Raw genomic sequence first — 22,084 nt, 5'->3', positions numbered from 1 at the left:
TTTCAACCTGTCAAAATAAACTTTTGGCTAGGTCCAAGCCTTCTTTTAAAATACATATAAGTCATCCCTAGTGTAGGCCTTGGGTAGCCCAGAGGGCAATGCGAAATGTATTTAAAATGGAGGACATGTACTTTCATGTTTTACATGTCCTGGTAGTAAAAAGGCCCTTAAAATTCTTTTTTAAATACTGCAAGACCTATATCGCCTATAGGATAGCATTGTTACATTTTATAAGAGTAATTTCCAGATGGAAAGATATAACTGATTCAAGTTTGGAGTCTCTGGAATCTTAATTTAAAATCCAAACTTATGGTCACGTCGGTTTTAAGTTGCAAATCTAAAAATTCCACTTTTAGAAAGTTGAGATTTTCTTGCTTTAGCCATTTGGTGACTATAGCTTGTCTCTGATCACATCAATCAATCAATCATGATTTCTAAAGTGTGGCTAATCACCTGATAGGGTATCCAGGCACTTGCAGGTCCCAGAGGCTTATTCGAACAACCAGGTCCTGAGGGCCATTTGGAATTCCAGAAATGAGGTGATGGTCCAGAGGTGCATGGGGAGGCTGTTCCAGGTCTTTGCTGCGATTTTGGAAAAGGAGGGTCCCCCACTTCTGCTTCAGTAGATGTGGAGAGTATAAGCAAGTAAAAAGGAGGCGGAGCGTAGTCTTCTCAACGGTTGGTGGGAGTCCAGGTGGTGGTTAATGTAGGCAGGTTCTTGGTTGTGTATAGTCTTGTGTGCGTAAGCCAGCAGCTTAAATTGGTATCTCTTCTGTACGGGGAGCCAGTGAAGTTTCCTAAAGGTGAAGTGTGATGTGGGTTTGTCGTGGAAGGCCGAGGATGAGTCTAGCTGTGACATTCTGTATGGTCTGAAATCTGTGGGAGGTGTGTGGTTATTCCTTTGTAGAGGGCATTGCTGTAGTCCAGTCAGCTGATGATGAGGGTTTGTATCATGGTGCATCTTGTGTAGAGATAGTCACTTGTAAAGCTTGTGTAGCATGCAAAGAGTGAGGAAGCAGGTGCAGGAGGCAGCGTTGTTCTGTGATTTCATTGTGAACTTGTTGTCAATGATGATTCCGAGATTTCTGGCGTGGTTGGAGGGAGTGGGTACGGGTCCTAGGTCTGATGGCCACCATGAGTCGTTCCATGTGTTGCTGCGGTTGCCAAAGATCAGTACTTCTGTCTTGTGTGTGTTTAGGTGCAGGCAGTTGTTCTTCATCCACTTAGTTACGTTAGACATGCATCTGTGGAAGTTGATTCTGGAGGTGGTGGGGTAGTCAGTGAGTGAGAGGATGAGTTGGGTGTCGTCTGCATAAGAAATTATGTTTAGACCTTGGGATCTGACGATGTTGGACAGCAGGGTCATATATGCATTGAAGAGCGTGAGACTGAGAGATGACCTCTGGGTGACACCCCAAGTGATCTCCTTGGGGTCAGAGGTGAAAGGTGGGAGGTAGATCCTCTGGGTTCTTCCGGTGATGAAGGAAGTGATCTATTGGAGCCCTTCCCCTCGGATGCCGATATGGTGGAGTCTTTCGATCAGTCTGTGGTGGGATACGGTGTCGAAGGCTGCTGAGAGGTTGAGGAGGATCAAAGTTTCTCCTCAGTCGAGCAGGGCTCGTATGTCATCGGTGGCTGCGATCAGAGCGGTTTCAGTGCTATGGCGCTGCAGTAGCTGGATTGGGTGTAGTTGGCAGTTGGGCTTTGTGCATTCCTCCTAGACAGCCGCACACAATGGGAGCTTATGTCTGTCTCAGTGGGCCATCTCTGGCAGGTTGGGAGGAAGGAGCTGGGCACAGCCTCTCTTACACTTGAATAGGATGTGTCCTGCACACATACAAAGGGCTACATACCCCCTATAGTGAGTCTGAAGCAAGGGCAGGAAGGGAGGGCATCTGTGCGCTTCAAAGGCATCTCTTTGAAGTCTCCCCCACTTCAAAGGCACCACTGGGTATACGTACTGGACCTCAGACACCATCACTTCAATACCCTTCTGGTCCTATGGATACTCTACCAGAAAGAAGGACTCGTGTGCTGCTGAAAGACTTCCACTCTGCTGGACTGCACTCTGCTGGACTCTTGCTTTGCTGTGCTGAACTGCTGCCTGTTGCTCCCTTGCCTTGGTGAGGATAACTGGGCCTGCATCACTTGAACCCAGACAAAGGGTCAGTCCAAGGGCTAGTTGTCGGGCCTCCTGATCTAAAGCCTCAGGGACATAACAGGCTACCAATGTTGCAACTGCACCGCGGACCCTGCCATGTAGTGCCACCTCAGTCCTGGACCTTTGGAAGTGGGTTCAAGGTGCTTACCAGTGGAACCAACACATCTTCTTTGCTGAGCGGCACATCCTGAAGCATAACCTATGAATTCCCTCGGATGAATGGAGGGAGCATCCCCGAGCAGAACTGATGCATCACAGCTGTTGCGTGGATTGGACCTGTCGCAAAAGACTCACATCGCCACCACCTCCCTCATCTTGGGACCAACGCTTCACTTTTGAAAAAGCCCCTGTGTGATGCTCTTCCCCGGCGCAAGCAACTCACATCCCCAGTCGGCAACAGTCTTAAAGATGACGTTGAACCTTCTTATTGCAGCTTCATGGCTCATTGGAAACAAAGCATTGACTCAGCATTTTACTCGGGAGAAAAAGGGGAACACTGGGTGGTGGGACATTTGTGCCGGCACGGTGATCCCACACAAAAATGTGTGGAAAAAGTGATTTTTTTTAAAGCTAAATTTGAGGTTTGCAGGGGACTCTGGGTAGGGAAACCTTGGGGGATCCATGCAAGCCATACCTCACTGGACTCCCCAGGGTGTCTTGTTTTCGGAAATATGTGGGTTTTGTAGGTTTCCCTAGATGGCCGCTGAGCCGGGGGCCAAAAACCCAGGTGCCCCCCCCCGCAAAACCAGGTTGCTTTATGATAAGTAATTTTGAAGTTTTCACAATACGTTTAGAGCCCTGCCTATTGCGGGTACTTGACCCACCCACACCAGTGAGGTACCATTTTTAACAGGAGACCTGGGGGTATTCTGGGTGGTAGGAAATGTGTGTCAGGCCGGTGATCCTACAACTTTCCCACACAGAAATTTGAGAAGAGTTAGATTTTTTTCAGCCAAATTTGAGATTTGCAGGGGATTCTGGGTGGGAAAATGTTGGGGAGTCCACACAAGTCATACCTCTCTGAACTACCCGGGTGTCTAGTTTTCAGAAATGTATGGGTTTGGTAGGTTTCCCAAGATGGCCACCGAGCCCGAGGCCAAAAACTCAGGTGACCCCCCTTGCAAAACCAGGTAGTTTCAAAATAGGAAATGTTGATGTCTCCACAATAGGTTTTGGGCCCTTCCCTGCCGCGGGTACTTGGCCCACCCACACAAGTGAGGTACCATTTTTATCGGGAGAGTTGGGGAAATGCTGGGTGGTAGGAATTTGTTGTTTATTTCTGAAGCGTGAAACTTATGGCACAGTAATGTAAGGAGAATGTGACAGTCACATTTTGAGGTTTGCAGGACATTCTGGGTAAGATAACTTGTTGGGATCCACGAGAGAGACATCACTATGTACTCCCCTGGGTGTTTAGTTTACGAGAATATCTAGAGTTGGTAGGTTTTTCTTAGATGGAATGTACACCTTGGCAGAGAAAGACAGAAAAGACAAATATTACTGCATAACCATCTATTCCTCAAGCATACACACATACTGGTTGGATTTGGCACGAGGGTGAGTGATGGTTCAGTATATAAAATGTTATTAACAAGAGATTTCACAAAAATTAAATGCACAGTCAATAATTGAAAGGACAACAAACTGGACCAAAACTCACAGCTCGTGAGTTGTAAAGCCGTGTCAAGGCTCCAACTGCATTACAGGCCATTCACATATCTTTCGTACATGATACACACGACACCATTCACATCACCAGGCACGGAACTAACACATTACAATATTCACAAAAAGGTACAAGGTACACCCTGCTTGAGAAACACAGAAAAGAGAAATATTACTGCACAACCATCTATTCCTCAAGCAAACATACATACTGGTTGGATTGGCACGAGGGTGAGTGATGGTTCAGAATAAACAGTTTTATTAACAAGAGATTTCACAAAAATGGAATGCACAGTTAATAATTAAAAGGACAAGAAACTGAACCATTGGCTCAGCTCGTGAGTTGTAAAGCCACGACATTGCACCTACCTCTTTACAGGCCATTCATACACCTTTTATACGTGTGACACATACAAAACCATTCACACTGCAAGCCGGGGGCCCATCACATTACAACACTCACATAAGCAGACAGCGCCATTCAAGGGCCCATCACTTTCATACTGCCACATGCCTGATACATCAACCACGCCAACTGACGGATTGTGTGGACTGGCATTTGGCTACCAGTGTATGTAGTGACCAGCAGCAAGTCACTACTCACACACCACCAGCCAAGCGCCAGTCCATGCACACCGCTAGCCAAGTGCCAGTCCATTCATGCCGCCGGCCAAGCGCCAGTTCACACAGACCCCCAGCCAAGCACCAGTTCACACACACACCCAGCCAAGCGCCAGTCCAACACACCACCAGCCAAGTGCCAGTCCATGCACACCGCCAACCAAGTGCCAGCCTACACTCACATTTAGGGTTTTTATGTAAAAAAAGAAAACACAAACAAATTGTAAGTAGATACAAATCTACTAACACTAAATCTGAAACTAAATACATTGCACTAATGCCAACCTTGTAACTGAACAAAACAATACAGACCAGGCAGTTAACTTTACCACTCATGGATGCTCTCAAAAATAATTTTGTGTGGTACATTCTAAAACGAGCGGCACACACAGCACAGGGTTAGATGGACACTCGGGTAGTACATATAAGTCTCCTTCCGCGTACCTCTTCACCAACAGACTGTACATCTCCTACTTGGAAAGTCTTTTGAGGGCTTGGGAGGAATGTGATCAGGAAAGTGACAATCTTTCAATCTAGCCACATCCTCACCACTCCAACTCTAGGAACACTTGCCTGTTCCACTACAACAAGGCTGCCTATCACAGACTCCTAAAACTGACAAGTCATCGTTGACTCAGGACAACAATCCTTAAATACAACAAAAGCATTAAAGGTTGCCAAGTGACAAAGATGGATAGCCAACTTCTTATACCAAATGTAAGCCTTACGAAGAACAGTGTAAGGTTCCAATCTCTGATCTACTCTATCAACACCACCCATGTGCCTATTATAGTCTAAAATTCACACAGGTTTGCGCACTTCAGCAACCTGACCCCAAACAGTCATAGGTGGAGTGCTTTCATCATGGATGGTAGTCAGCATGAAGACATCTCTCCTGACTGCAAACTTCACAGCTAGAAGTTCCTCGCTACGCAACGCACTGCATTGCCCCCACACAAGCTTTTGGTAAACAAGTTATTTTGGGAAACCTTTACGGTTAGAGCGGATTGTGCCACAAGCAACAGTGTCCACTTTGGCCCAATTCCCTAAAAAACTGCACACCAGTGTAGAAGTTAACTATATATAAATGGTGACCTTTGTTGAAAAGTCCTCTACCAAGTTCCTACACAATTTTCTCAGTCACTACAAAAGTGGACGGACAACCAGGGGGATCAATCCTAGAATCCCTACCGGTGTACACCCTGAAATTAGAGACATATTCAGTCCAAATGTCACACAGCATATACATCTTAATTACACAGCGTGCACTCTTGCTAGGAATATGTACTGCCTAAAAACCAAGCGGCCATTGAACAAGACCAAAGACTCATCCACAGCTAATTCTTTCCCTGGAGCTCAGATCTCAGAAAATCGATCTACAAAGTGATCAATGGCAGGCCGAATCTTAAAATGACAGTCACAATCAGGGTGATCTTGTGGCAACGCTAAACCATTATCAACAGATTGCAGCATACAAAGCAAAAGCAAATACCAATCATGACTGCCGGATATATAGCCGTTGCCATCAAGGGACTAGTAGATCAATATGAAGACATCAATGGCTTCCTTAGCAAGCCCATCAAAAGAGTTAAACCCAAGAACTTCTTCATCTCTTCCAGATTTGTGGGAGTCCACCGGGTAGCTCTAGAGTGGGGCCTAAGGCTGGCACTGTTGTCCCTCAAATACTGTTCCGCATAGAAATTAGTCGGCTCAACAATCTCTGCCAAAAATACATTGTCCATAAACAACTGAAAAAAAGTTATAGGCAAAAGGTTTTCAGTATCCACTCTACACCCTGGAACACCAGTAAAGTCTAGCAATGTCGGCTGACACATGCCTTGGGCAATCCAGAGGTCAGCACTTCCAGTGGGAGGCCTTGGAGCCCCAGGCTGCAACCCAGATGCCTCTTGCTGCACTATCATCACATCGATATCCTCCCCTAAAACAGGCACTTCATCTTCACTAAGAGTGGTTTCATCATCTGATGATTCCTCGTGGACAGACAACTCACTGCCAGAATCTTCCACTGCCTCCTCTGCCTCAGATGCAGAGTCAGTCTCTCAACCATGGTCAGAGAAAGACTCAAAAAGCATACCAACAACCTGCTGAGCAGTAATGCTGAGGCTAGCCATAATTGTTACAGAGAAAGGAGACTTCACAAACAAGTCAACAACAACCAATACTGTACAAAATAAGTAATAAACAAAGTGTGGCTTTATCACAAATATCCATATACTCAAAAACAATATGACTCACTTGCCAAAGATAGCTACACTCACCAGCGCCTAATCTGCGGAGACACAGCAAAAAACAACAATATCCCACTAGAGATAAAAAACAAAACCAATTACTCACAAGACAATAAAATACACATCGAGCACAAATGCAAAAAGATTTTGACACTCAAAAAACAGAAGCTAAACATACTGCTATTATTACGCCATTTGCAAAAAACACATTCATGCAGGGAAATGAAACTAATTTAGAGTAAATAGTACAAAAAATAATTATCTTACCAAACACATGCAATTACACAAAATGCAGAACCACCAGTAATGAAGGCGCAACCTGGACCATCAGTCTAAAGAGCAAAAGTCTTGAACTAGAATAAAAAGGAGAAATAAAATGTTACAATTGCAATTCACAAGAAATAAAGCAATTAACATTATAACACGCTATGTCACTACCCAAATAGTCAATCGGCCGGAAGGGCCTTCAAATAGGGCCAAGAAAAATGGGGGGTGATCTTACCCAAGGGATCTGGTGGGGTTTTCTGCCAGGCCGATCTGTCCCCAGTTGGGGCAGAACACAGCATACAGAAATGTGGCCCCTTGCAAACGAAATAGATCCCTGGGGCCTAGTGGGGTTTTCTGCCCCCCAGGGGGCAGAAAGGCCAAAAAAAAGCCAGGGGGGGGGGGCAGAAAACATATCCACAAAATAGGAACCCTTTGGAAGCGACCCTTGCCCAAGGGGTCACTTCCATTTAAAAAAAAAATACATCCCTGGTGCCTAGTGGGGGCATTTTTGCTTCACGACCACGACGTTGTGCGTGATCGTGAAGCTGAAATGCCCTACAAAGAGACATCAGGGGAGAGGAAAAACTCTTTCCTCTCCCCTGATGCCTCTGTGCATGGAGGAATCTGCCCCAGGAGCAAGGACACCTACCTTACTCCGTTGGACGCCTAGAAGCTAATGACTTCCAGCGCGTCCGGGGTTTCCTGATTACGTTGCCGCGCGCTGTGCGCACTGACTTCATGGGATTCTCATGGGGGGGTCGGGTTTCAGCAGAAACTCTTCTGCTGCCATCCCTGTTTGTGGGAAGTTGTTGGGCTACCCATGGGGTGAGCGCCAGCACTTCCCCCATGGGTGGGTGCATTGATGGAGCGGTTCTGTCATGAGCACACGCCCACCGTGGCTCATGGCGGAACCGATCCGTCAGGAGCATAAAAAGGGTTAATCCCTTTGGTTCAAAGGATTGACCTGAATACACAAATGTGTTGCTTACTACCAACATCCGAAACTCCCATACTAGGATGTACACCTGCATCCATGCATGATACACTAAACACAAGAGAATCTGCTACTACCGATCACTAACCACCAAAATACTAACCACTAATAATCCTAAACAGTTAACCTTAGCTCTTGCATCCCTGCCCGTACCTCACTTTGCTCCTATTACTGGTTTTTGATGCAAACTGTACTTTTGTTCAGAATTAGTTTATTCTTCTAACTTACACATTGTTGACACTTGGACAACTCTCAGCTCGCAGTTACCTTTGTTCTTAGTCCTTAGAGCTATCTCGCATTGGTCTTAATATGAGTTTTGATACAAAGGGCTATATTAGGATCTGGCGGTCCACGGACTGCCAGACTCATGGAGGCGTGGAAATCTCCCTCCCTACCTATTACAATTTGGGCAGTCCGACCGGCATTGTTCCGCCACAGCCGCCAAAGAACCACAGTTCCCTGATGGTGTTGTGGTGGTCAGGAGGCAGCAATATGCTTGGCAGGGTCTTTGCGGTCACGCCAAGCATATTAAAAGTTTCCTCTGCTCCAGCGGTGCCATGGAGGTTCCTACTCTATGGACACCATGGTGAAGAGGTAACAAAGGGGGCCCTGCAGGGCCCCATGCCTCCTCCGCATGGGTATGCATGCAGTAGGGCACAACATGTGCCACCCTGTATGCATGCCCCCAGTTCCTGCACAGCATGGACTTAACATTCCATGCCATGCAAGAACCGTTTGTGGCATGCCCATTGCAGTGCCCATTCTCAGGACACCACCATGTGAGCGTCAAAAAAAGCCCACTAGACAGGAGGAAACATCTAATTCGGCAGGTGGCCTGACCATGACTTCGGCTGTGCAGCAGCGGGTGGATCTGGCGCTGCACTGTCAAAGCCGTAATCAGTCCCAAAATGTTCTTTATGGTCCTAATACATCTATGCTCCTAGCCTAAATGTTGTCCATCACTTACAACAATCCTAGACAACTCTCAACTAACTCGCTTATTGACCGTGTTTACTCCTTAGTTCACCTAAAGTCGCCAATTTGACGAACAAACCACCACTTGTAGCCTCCACCTCCCACCATCAGATAGGTCTCTTGCACCATGAAATCATGAAAGCCAATAACAAAATGAACGCCAGGAAGGCACCCGGCCCAGACAACTTCCCAGCCTCATTTTACCAGACCTGGGCTAATTCACTAATTACTTCCCTAGAAGACCTATTTGCACACTTTTCCTTCACAGGGAACCGCTGCTGAGGCAACTATTATGGTCACACTCAAAGAAGGAAAGAAGCGCCATTGCCCCGCCACAGCCACCAGGGAACCGCTGTTCCCTGATGGTGTTGTGGCGGTCAGGAGGCAGCAATATGCTTGGCAAGACCGCTGCGGTCCCGCCAAGCATATTGCGAGTTTCCTCAGCACTGGTGGTGTCATGGAGGTTCCTACTCTATGGACACCGTGACGGAGAGGAGACCCCTCCAACCCCAAATACTACTGCCCCATCACCCAAATAAATATTGATTGCAAAATGTATAGAAAAATCCTGGCTCTCAGGCTAGATCCTATCCCCCAAAAAATAATACATTCTTCACAATCAAGATTCATTAAAGGAAGGTTCAGCGCAGATAACACCATACTATTGAGTCATCCGATTGAAAAAGCCCACCATCTCAACCACCCTGTTTGCACGATAGCATTGGACGTGGAGAAGGCCTTCGATAAGTTTTTGGGGCATTCCTCCACGCCACTCTTACCTCTTTCAACCTAGGCCCCTCCTTACCTAGGATGATTCTCGCTTTATATAAAGAACCCAGAGCTAGAATAAACATCAGTGGCACTTTATCCAACTCCTTTAACCTCCAACAAGGTACCAGGCAAGGATGTCTTCTTTCTCCACTGCTATTCTTACTAATGCTAGAACCTCTGCTCACTCTAATTAAAGAAAATCCCCTTATCGCTGGCATTCCCTTCTCTGCAGGACCGCAGAAACTGGATGCCTTTATGGATGACATACTCCTCTTCACAACGCAAGCAGAATCAGCTTTCCCTCACATCATTTCCACTATCAACGAATATTCTAATGTATCAGAATACAGTTTCAACTCAGACAAAACAGAACTTCTACCTCTTAATGTGCATTGTAACAGCTCACTTATCAGCAATTGCGGCCTCAAATGGGCACCCAATAAAATAAAATATTTGGGAATCATGTTCACTGAAACTCTGGAAGACTCCACTGACCTCAATGGAAAAATGATACTAGGCAAATTAAAGACAACATAGATAAGTGGTCTTCCAGATTCATCACTTGGTGGGGAAGAAGAGAATCCATCAAAATGATGATTACGCCATTTATCAACTTTTTAATCAGTATGTCCCCCGTTTACCTTTCAGACAGCTTTTTATGAAAATAGATGCGATGCTCATTGTGTGCCAACAAAACCTAGAATTGTAATGAAGAAACTAAGACTACAAAAAAACTTGTGACTATTAAAAAAAATAGAAACTGACCATTCTGTAAACATCCTTACAAGCACTTACCTAATACAATACTGTCATATGCCAAAGGCGGACACCTAACATACAAACTATGCTCACTCCTCTCCCCTGCAAATTCCGCCTTAAACAAATCTATGCAAAATAAATGGGATTCCTCACTCGTCAACTCAAACGATACCCAAGAGGAGACACTAGACTGGCCGTCCACATGGGAGATATAACTTCTAACAAATTTACGCCATCACTTGCGCAATGTAGATACTGGATTGTACAGGACTGGACTCCTGCCAGGCTATGCAAACTCAGACTTCGAACCTCTGATACCTGCTGGAGCTGTGAGAATGCACTTTCGCTAAGAAATTCCCGGTGGGCTTAGCAATACCATCTCACAAATCCTACATATTAATTAGACTCCTAACCTAACTTCCATCGCACTAGGAATCCTCCCCCCAGACATAAAATATACATTGAACAAAGAAGACCGCCTTTTATTAGACATTCTGGTCTCAATCGGTCTCAAAGTCATCCTCTCCGTGTGGAAGAACTCATCCAAACTCTCCTCCCACACCTGTTGGGAATGGATTCAATTCAACAGAGGGGCTATTAACTACCTAAACTCATACTTAAGAACTCCATCAATGAACAGTGGTAAAACCTGGCACAAACTGGACAACTTTATTTCAAGAAATGTCCCGAGGCTGAAAAAACAAAACTAACAAAACTAATATAGTAGTTCCCTCATCCATCTCCTCCCACTTCCCTCAACCCAACCTTCCCGTCACCTTCCACTCCCTCCTCTTCTCCCTACACAACTCCCCTCCAACTCCCTTCCATAACACCCCCACATTCTAGTTCCAGCACAACTCTCTTCTCTTTCTCCTTCTCTCTCTCCCTTTTTCATTTAATCTCTATCTCTTTGACTTACAATTCACTCATCACATTAGCAATCAGGGTACCCCACATACCTCCTTCACAAATCCACTCCTCTCTCCTTCCATACAAACAGCAGATAGTTCTATTTAATTTCCCCACATATAATATAATATAATATAGCCTTATAGCCCACCATAGCGGGCTATACCAGCTATTAAAGGCACGCTCCAGCGTCAAAGACCCGAGCCGAAGGCAGGGGACTTTAACAAGGGAGCGGGACTTTAATAGCCGGTAGAGTCCAGCTACGAAGGGCTATAAGGCTATTAAAACATTCTGCCACTAGAGGGCAGAATGTTCCTACAAATGAAACAAAGGCCTCTCGGAGTTCGAGGGGTTTAAATTCCCTCGGGCTCCGAGAGGCCTTTGAAAACAACATTGGAATGTTGCTTTGGGGGCCTTTAAACCCATGGAGCACTCCATTGAATGGAGTTCCCAACATTCCAATGTTCTAATAGTAAACTGACCCTCCGATGCTATATAAAACTCAACCTTTATGTATTATATTGTTGTATTCATACGACCTGCGGGTACCCCACCATGGACCACTTTTTCTATATGATTTTCAGCTGTACTTTTTTACGCATACAAAATATCAATAAAAACGTCTTTGAACTTCAAAAAAAAAAAAACAATCTACATGGCTACATATACCATACATGAAATAAAATGTTTATTAAAAACTAGGTATTTGATTATATTAACGAATAAGCTACCTGTTTTGCAGGCCTGGACTCGCACAACTTATACAAGGTTGATGACACGCGCTGCAGTGACAGGAATGGAACTTGTATGGACAACAGCAATTTCTGTGATGGCAAGTACGTGGAAGGCCACTGTGGGGGGCCTGAGGCTCGCCAGTGCTGCGTAAAGGGTGAGTATGGTTCTAATACTATGCCAAGAAATCAACAGGTGCAGTGAAATCGGTCATAGCAAGTTGCACGAATGTGGGAATAATAAGTAGGCTAAAATGAAGATATATATATGTCTTAAAGCATTCTTAGCTCTGTGCTGTGATGCTCCACTAGATTCGATGCGTCTACTCACGGTGACCAGAACATGAGACTGTACTACACGATATGATTCTACGGTATTTGGACATTAGCAACATGCGCACGGTGTCAGTTCCACAAGGAGAAAGTTAGATAGGTGGGAGGGCACAAGAAAGGCAGTATAGCGTCAATGCACACAATTCATTAGCGAAAATAAAGCTGGGAAGCCATCGAGAATGGAAGCGCTACAAACGGTGATGGGAAGGTAAATTCATTTAAATTAGTTTTTTTAATTTGGTTCAATAAATCACAAACTAGAAATTAAGCAAACAACATTAAAGTACATTTAAAGTTACTCTAACACCTTTTTTAGAAGAAGAAGAAAGGCGAATTCTCCTACCGTCACGGTTAAAAATCAAAGATAAAATGTCACTGTCTTCCATCACAATCCTCGGGAATGTCACAACAACTCAACAATTGCCTTCATTTTCCCCTCGAACCCAGCATAGCCCAGATGCAGATGTAAAACCGATTTCACCTACAAATGGCAAAATCGTAAGCACCATAGTTCTCTGAGTACCCCGGTCAAACTCTAACTTCCAACAGCAGTAGTAGGCCCATTCCGAATGATAACAAAAGTTATTTATCCCCAGAGGGAAATAATTCATACAAACTTGGGTGGAGCCCAGCCTAAAGGTGAAAACACTGGGGCTTATTTACAAGTCCCTTGCGCCGCCAGTGCGTCACTTTTAACATGAGAAAAGTGACTTACCGGCGGTGCAAAGCGCCTGTAAATAAGCCCCAGTGTATATTGGCATAAGAACATTTAGGCAGTTGTGCCTGCTCCCGCAAACCAGTAGTGGGGTGGTAAGGTGGATTAAAAATACAATTTATAAAAAAAATTACCTTCCTTTTGGCAGGCCACCACCTCTCTTCCGTCCTCTTCTTGGCTTCTGTTGGAACGAGAAGCACCCAGGCTCCCTAAGCCAATCATAATGCTGCAATGCAGCATTGTGAATGGCCTAAACGCCGTGGTTCGGCCTTCAGATGGGGAATGGGAGCCTGGGCTTTAATGCAGCCTGGGTGGAGAACGGGCAAAATGCACATGAATGTTTGGCCGGCCCCAGAGGGCCAACCAAACATTCATGTGTACTCGGGAGGGTGCCACCACTCCCCCCGCCCGCTGCTCAGGCTAGCCCCACCCCAAAAAACTGCCTCAGCACGGAAAAAATAAAATGATAATAACATTGCGTTATAGTTACATTTTTCCTTTTTTACTGTGCTGAAAGGCAGTGGGCAATGGACCTCCGCCTTAGCCACCCCTGCATTTAAGGGTATATTTGCAATGAAATGGCGCAGTGCGGCACCGCAAGCAAATATAGCGCACCCCTGTACTCACCTCTGCACCGGCGCTAATAGAACTGCCTAGCGCCAATCACAAGCACCCTTGTTTTATGGTGCAAGGATGTATGCATTGCAGGGATGATTGTTTATTCACAGGAAGGTGTCACTTTCTGCACATACCAGTCATTAATGGCATGTTGCTCCTTCTATGTGTGCTACGTAGAGCAAAAAAAAAGAGAAATAAAATAATTTCTCCTTGTTGCGGAACTCTAATTTTTTTTTTTGAAAGGCATTTGTTTCTGGCGCTTTCTCAGATTTACACATCCTTGTAAATCTGGAGCAGTGTCAAAAAGCAATGGGTGTTGGGTGGGTACACCCTCAGCAACACCCAGTGCACGCCCCTTTGCCACAGAAAACCGCATTAAAGGGTGCGATATTTACAATGCGGCATTAAGCCACGCAAAGTGGCTTAGCGCTGCACTGTAAATATGGAGCAGGGCATTGTGCCACTGGAGCGTCATAAAACGTTTCGCTCCGGTGGCGCAATGCCCTTGTAAATATGCTCCTTAGTTCTTAAATAATAAAGAGGTGTCATAAACACTAATTTCCTGACCTAATTTATCATACACCACTTAAATAAGAACATGTGTAGTGTTTTCTTAACTCTCCTTAGAAATGTGGAGGAAATACCTTAGATTTCAATGCTTCTGGTAAAAGCTCTAAAAACTGGCTCAGAGATGAGGAAGCCCAGTAGACCTTCATCAGAAGCATCAAGTACATCACAAGAGAGAATAACAATTAGCTGAAGAACACAAATATTGGCAGAAATAAAGCCTACTTTCAGCCGTGTGCATTGTATTGGAATTCATTTCTTTCAGCCAACCATTCCTCTCCGAAGCATGACTTCAATGGTATCAATGCTCACCGGTTGCCAGTCCCACCAAGCTAGGGCACCATAGGCCAGTTGAGATATAACAATAGCATGGAAAACTATGACTAATGAGGAAAACGACACACACCCATACGTAGGAGAATATTTAACAAATAATCATGCAGCGTAGCCCGGCAAGTCACTTTGCTGTGCTGTACGGCACTGCGTGATAGGGAAAGGGCAGGAATGAGCCGTACTTAACAATATACAGCACATTCCTGTAATTTCTCAGCGCTGGCGCACAGTGTGCTGCCTAGCACCCATGCTCCGCCCATGGAACACCTCCCTGGGGCAGAGTAATGCAACACAGCGATTTGTGCTTGTTACTCTGGATTTATCAACTCATGCAGGGCCATGCGAGGTCGCCTTGCGTGGCTTGAGAAATTAAACTTGGGTTTCGCTTTGGCCTTGCACCTATTGGGTGGCGCAAAGGCGACTCAAAACTTACATAAGTATGCCCCCTAATGTTAAACACGGTCAAGCCTTGAGTAGTTTTAGTCAGAGTATACTTGCCATTTCAATTTGTAGTCCAGCTGAACTTGTTACCGGTCAATTTCCCCAGATAAGGATATTTCCCAGTGTGTTAGAGCTCAGTAAATTTCACTGAAATGCTTTTCTATGTCATTTTATCCAAAGATCACTTTCTTGGTCATAGATTTGTTCAATTTCATTTGAATGCTGTCACTCTAGATGGCTAGATTAGCTAGTGAACTCTTGAGGCCTCTATTAGCATCTCTCAAACGAGCCATATGATCAACATAAAACATCGCAGCTAACGGCTTCACTTCCATTTCAGGGGGGAGCTTATCCAACTATCTGTTAGATCATCTAGGTGGGTAATAAACAGTGTTAACAAATTTCGACCATCTCTGTTTTATGCTGCAAAGTGCGGTCGCCCATTTATCCTCCCATTTCTATGGGCAGATTGAACAATCTCGGAATTATTGCTCTAGAGGGCCAGAATCGTATTGCACAATGTTGAGGTCCTTTCATTTTGAGAAAATGAAATAGCTTGGGAATATGTGGGCAAGAAAAAAGGTGGGAAACCCAAGGAGGAATGACAGAGTAGAACAAGAATGCGAAGCGGCAGGGCTGGTGAGCAAGGAAAGCGTGAAAGAGGCAGGGAGACCATATTCATGCATCTCCAAGGAGAGGCTGAGCCTCTAACATTGATGGGGCTATAACTTCATCTATTGAACAGCCTCAAGTGAAGATCCGAGACACTGCCTCTCCATTTGAACACACGCGCTCTTTCAACGAACAGTAAGGGCCACAGGCAGTCAACTGCCAATCACTGCATACATCATAATATACATGATAAGACTGCAGTGTGTCCATAAGTGAACTTACATTTCCAAACCACCAGAAGTACTCACAAAATATTCCACCGGAAAAGAACACATATGACCAGGATGCAAAGCATTAGAAAATACAGTGAAGGAAAGTGAACAAACAAATGATTGAGGTAACCCATTGTTATACTCTCGCCATTAAGAAAGATTAGAACATTGGAACGTTGGCAGCTCCATTGAAGACAATGGAGCGCTCCGGGCTAATACTGGCCGGTATAAGCCCGGAGCACCAACATTCCAATGTGTCTTTGTTCACAGCTCTGGCTGTGAACAAAGACTTCAGGGAGCCCGAGGGGATTTCAATCCCCTCGCGCCCCCTGAAGGGCTTTGTTTTAGTAGAACATTCTGCCCTCTAGTGGCAGAATGTTCTAATAGCCTTATAGCCCTTCGTAGCAGGGCTATACCGCTGTTAATGGCCCGCTGCTGTTGTTAAAGTCCCTCGCCTTCGGCTCGGGCCTTTAACGCTGCAGCGGGCCATTAACAGCCGGTATAGCCCGCTACGGCGGGCTATAAGGCTATAGTAAGAAACCATCTAAATAAAATTCATCTATAGCTTGAAGTTGGACGGCGAAATTCAAGATTCAGCAGAAAAAGCTAGATAAAAAGATTAGCATGGGAGTAGAAAAAGCAAAAAGAAACTTTTCAAAACTGGGTTTCTTTTTAAAAAAAATGATATCCTTCAAACTCAAACTTCAGTACTTTGATCATTATAGCCTTTTAGAAAGATTGATTCTGAGTAATTGCACCTATTATACACTATTGTATGACCTTGATCTACAACCTGTATGAAAAACTTCCTTGGCTGGAAAATGGCGACTTTGCAACAGTCACAACAGTATAAAGGCAAAATTATGAAGCTATAAAGGTCTGACTTCCTATTAGGTTACAAGTCACATTTATTGACTTTTTCAATGTTGCCGAGGGGGAGTGAACTCAGAGGGGCAGCAAGGCCAGGGCAGGACAGCACATACTGGAGCTGCAGGTGGGTGGGGGTGATACAGGGGCTGCAGTGGTGGTGTACGATGGCACTTAAGGGTTACAGGAGCAGGGGCTACAGAGGGTCAGGATAGGGCTCAGAGCTCACAGACAGCTAGGTTGAACATGCCTACCAGGCAGTCTAAACCTCCCAGATGGATCAGCTTGAAAGGGCCAGTGTATAGTCAGTTGCTTTGGTCCCGTTATGTCCCACAGGATAAAAATAAAAGTCCCCTTTAAGCTGGCCCATCTTGCAGTGACAGACTGTCCAACACTGGTAGTGGGGGCAGCGGCTCAGGGAGAGGCTGCACAAGACCGGGATACATACAGTTGAAGCACTGGACACTTATAAGGCTTGGAGGCTTTACATAACTGGTCTCACTATCAAGTTCTATTAAATCATTTGGAAAGCATGAAAGGCTGAATTAGCTTTTTGGCCATCAATTGATCTGCAGCGATAGTCATAGCCTAAGTGGCGTAAGGAAACTTGAGGGGGCCCCCCTGCAAAGTACATGGAGGGGGCCCTCCATTCTCCGCAGCAGTCAAGAGCTCTCAGGCCAGCAATAAAAAAAGGATTCTGGTTCCTCCAGTGGTCACATCCGCCCTTTCATCGGGCGATTTACATACATCAGCAAATACTGCTGCTGCGCCCTCCAGCAAAGTTACACAACACTGCCTCCAGCCAGCCCACCAAACACATCCTCTTACCTGATGACCCACCTTCAAGCGAAGCCCGCTCAGTTGACCACCTCCAAACACAGACCACTGCCTTAGTGCCTGCTACTAACGCATCCATAAACTCTACTCTCTCCCCTATGAAACCTGCAGTTATGCTTTTGCACCCGCCTTTAAAACCACCCCTCGGATCTCACTTTGAACCTGTGACTGCTACCCACTGCTCCCTTGTCCACCACCGACAGAAAGACTGAGGACCGGTCCCCCGATAACTGCCTACCAGCAAAGACAGAGCCTTTCAGCTGCTGCCCTCCCCAATGCCACTGTAGTAGTTTAAAACATGTTAAACAATCTCTTCAACTGACCACCCCAAAAACAGTGCTTCCTGCTAACCTCTACGGCATCAAAGCCGTTCCTGCTACTTTTCATCCTCTGCATGAGGCACACAATAATATTAAATGTACAAAGGGTCCGATCTTTGTTTGCTCACACCAACATTAATTTACACTATGTACCCCACTAAACCATACCTCCAATCAAAGGCAAACCTGATCCTATGTGTAGCACCAGTGAGCAAGTACCCAAAGGACAAACACCAGAGAGAATGCGCGATTCATGTAATTAAACCTACAGTGACAACGTAGCATTTCCCCACCCACTGTCAGCCCAGCGAAGTCTGCAACCGAAAAGTAGCCATCAATACGGGCAACATCTAAAGCGCATTTCCACTTTCTTTCAATGGCAGCTCCTGATACATATACCTATGCCTTCTGGGCGGCATCAACCACAGCCCACAGCATTCTTTGTCTCCCTAAGACTAACCGAATGCTGTCTGTGAACGCTTCTCTTCCCCCTTCCTTACTAATAACTAATGGAGGATAACAAAAAACAAAAGTATGGTATTTTCTTATGCAAATAGCGTATCAAGCACTTGCTGCCCGCAGTCCTCACCAGATCCACAGGTATCAATATTCTGCTGTTGCACCATCCTGTCAACCCTATTATTATCTGGAGATGTTTTTTATCCCTTCCGTGAACTGGGAAAAGCAATAACTTGCACGAAAACAAGTCCCTTTAAAACCTTTGCTACTTATACAGGCTCGCAAAGCACTTACTTGTTTTACTAACTGTCTTTTTAAGCAAACTGGTAACTCATTCTAGGATTGGAATTACGGCTTAGAAGTGTGGAAGTTAATACTGAGACGTAGGATGATTTTTTGCATGTCTGCCAGACACTCGTTCCTACCTGCATGCGCACACAATGCAACAATATAAGTTAGCTTAACAAATTGTTCAGAAATGTACCGGAAGGTAAAGAAACAGCCCATATTATTTTTACAAAGAAAAATAGACAAATGTCCACTTTGTACCCCATGACATAAAAGCCTTAGCGTGCACAGCGTGTCCAAATCCACGCCACCTAATTCAGCCCTGCAAGTACCACGCATCAGTCGGCGGCCATTGACACCGTCCCCCACGAGGGTCTCCTCGTCAGACTTCATGAGATCGGTCTGAGGGGGACGGTGCTCAGCTGGTTTAGATCATTCTTAGCGGGCCGTCGACAAACGGTCTGGGCCTCCTCAAGCTCTGACGTGATGCCGCCTTTGGGAGTCGGAGTCCCGCAGGGCTCGGTGCTGAGTCTGACTCTTTTTAACATCTTTATGACTCCATTGGCCGCACTGGCGGAGTCCTTGGGGGCCCAGATCGTATCCTATGCTGATGATACCCAGCTCCTCTTTACGTGTGGGAAAGGAGAGGAGTTTGATGGAGAGAGTATTCGTGAGTGCCTTGGGGCTGTTTTCAAATGGTTCCAGCTGAACAGCCTCAAATGCAACTCAGATAAGTCTGAGGTACTCTTCTTCGGTTGTACCTCTGATCCTGATTGGCAGGAATGGTGGCCGATTAATATGTTTCCTCCTGCACATTCCTCCCAGCAGGCAAAAAATCTGGGAATTAAGATCGACAATGTTCTGACGTTGAGATCTCAGATCCTCGGTCTTATGGGAACATGTTTCGGCCTCCTGAAGATGCTCCGGAAGTTTCTTCCTTTGCTTTCAGAAGAGCACAGGAGGATCACTGTACAGACCTTAATTGGCTCCAGATTGGACTATTCTAACGTCCTATATCTGGGCCTACCGGAGTATCTACTACAGCGCCTTCAGGTGGTGCAGAATTCGGCCGCTCGGGCTATTTTCGGCCTTCATAGGCGAGCCAGAGTGTCTGGCCTTTTGCAGTCGCTTCATTGGCTGCCTATCCGGAAGCGGATAGTCTTCAAGGCGTTGACGCTGGCTCATAAGGCTCTTTATGCCTCGGGCGCAAAATATCTGCAACGGAGGCTTACCTTTTATCGCCCGGCCCGATCTCTGGGATCCGAATCTCTCTTCCTTGCGGTGGTCCCTCGAGTAAAGAGGGCCCGCGTAGGGGGCCGCTCCTTCAAGCTGAAGGCATTGCAGCTTTGGAATGCTTTGCCATTGGCTCTACGTAGCACTTCTAATTTGCTGACCTTTAGGAAGGGCCTAAAAACTTGGCTCTTTGCCCCTTAGCATGTTCCCTCCTTAGTTTTGTTGTTTTTCTTTTATCCCACTGTGTTATGTTTTTATGCTTACAAGCTGCCAATAAAAAGCGCCGGGACACTCCAATGGAGTAGCCGTGCGCTATAGAAATCAAAAATAACATAACATAACATAACATCTGGCGTTAGACTAAGGCATTTCAGTGTGGTGATCCGCATCACCGCACTGAAATGCAAAATCACGCATAACAGGCATTGCGCCTCCTCGGATACCAGTGCTGCTAATCAATGCTGGTGTAGTATTATTTCCCTGTGGCCGCCGTCTGTTTTCTGGTGTTTCCCCTGTCTCCTAAACACGATGGGGTAAATTTCGTTATGCTGTACAGCTGCCTGTGTGGTAGTTCTGTAATGAATGTCCCTTTTCTATGCCCCCAACATTTTGCTGTATTTCCGTAGTGCATCCATAAAGTTAGGTCTCGCGAGGATTTGTTGCAGGCACATGCATGCCATTCACCGGCAGCCCTACGATGTCAGCCGCTTCGAGTGCGACATTTGCAAGGACTGGTTCCTGACTGGAGCTCCGGGCTTGAGAAGGGCACCAGAGCTCTGGCGTGGGTGATGTTGTGACCCGGGATAACCTCTGCCTCCGTGGTGGGAGCGATGTGCAAAAACGGCCGCTCTGCATGGAGGAGCTGGGATCTAAGATTCCAACACAATGACACCACAGCGCTGAAGGGCCCAATTTCATTGCTGTTTTGTTGTTGGGGGGACGGAAATAACAATGAGTAAGTATTAAAGGAATAAAATGCGCGAGTATGTTTCCAGGCTGATTCCTACTTGTTTTCTTCTAAACTTTCACATGGCGGTAATAGCTACTTTCAGCAGCAGACATACCGGAATGAAAAACAAAAACTTTATTTGTGAAGGTCCCGTGACTTCTGTGACCTAGGTGTATTGGTTACTCTTACCTGTGTCAGAGCTTTTATTTCTTCAGATGCAAGATAGATATATAGCTGATTAGGGGTGTTACATTGAGTAATTGCTAAATGCGTGACAATGGTTTCCGAAAGCGTTACTTTACCCAGGTGACATTGTATTGATACCGCACATTACACTCTCGGAGTGCATAGACATAACCTCTACTCTCCTTACTGCCATGAATTATTGCTCCTCAGAGGGTTAACGCCTCCAGTCATCTCTCGTAGTTCCACCTGTTACTGTCATCAGTCACCTCACAGCCATCCAATGCCTGTTGGCCCTCCCGCGGTCCTCAAGGCTCCTTTTGACTAGAGTCCATCGAGAGGCATGCTCTAACAGTCTACTATATTGCCACATCCAGCCTCTCAAGTTCAGGCCTCTGCCTGCTGGTCGCAGGCCCCTGAGGCCCAATTTACACACACACACAGAAGAGGCCCCAGGTCCCCCTCCGTCCAGCATTAATGAACCTACAGACCTTGCTCCGCAGACGAGCTGATTGCGCCGAGGTTCTAGGTGCCTACCGTGGCGCAGGGAGCTGCGGACTAACTCCAGTCTGGGAGCATCAGAGGCACCACTGCACATACTGATTCAGGCTCGGCTCTCCCCTCCTCACACTCCTGGCTAAATGGACGAAACACTTCAGCCCAGGGCAGTCTAGACCACATGGTCCTAAAACATGTTAGATCCCAGTTCCCCCAACCTCAGACAGAAGATCACTGAGGAGGCACTAGAGGGTAGGTCACTGGGTCTTACTGTGATTTTAGCAGCCCAGAAACGGACTGATTACTCATAGATGAAAGCAGCTCTTTTTGGAAGGTTTAATCTGATCACAGATCAGCATTAAAAAAAAACTTTGCAGCATTTCTACGCAGAGTAACCAGACATTATGGGAGGCCTGATTGGACCTTGAATGATCTGCCACTTTTAAAGTGCTGGAGT

The 22,084-nt window shown here is 45.9% G+C and overlaps 1 long non-coding RNA gene across 1 annotated transcript in view; it reads left to right on the top strand.

The window, feature by feature from the left end:
- Nucleotides 1-22,084, top strand: part of LOC146775772 (uncharacterized) — a 101,853-nt gene that overhangs the window by 15,408 nt on the left and 64,361 nt on the right. Inside the window, exon 2 of the long non-coding RNA XR_014972239.1 lies at nt 12,114-12,260. This is a non-coding gene — a long non-coding RNA (uncharacterized LOC146775772). The remainder of the gene's footprint in view (nt 1-12,113; nt 12,261-22,084) is intronic.

This window comes from Triturus cristatus, chromosome 12 (genome assembly GCF_964204655.1).
Source record: "Triturus cristatus chromosome 12, aTriCri1.1, whole genome shotgun sequence".
NCBI classification, from domain to species: Eukaryota; Metazoa; Chordata; class Amphibia; order Caudata; family Salamandridae; genus Triturus; species Triturus cristatus.
Note: the sequence above shows the minus strand (reverse complement) of the source record. Positions and strands in the feature narration are given on the sequence as shown.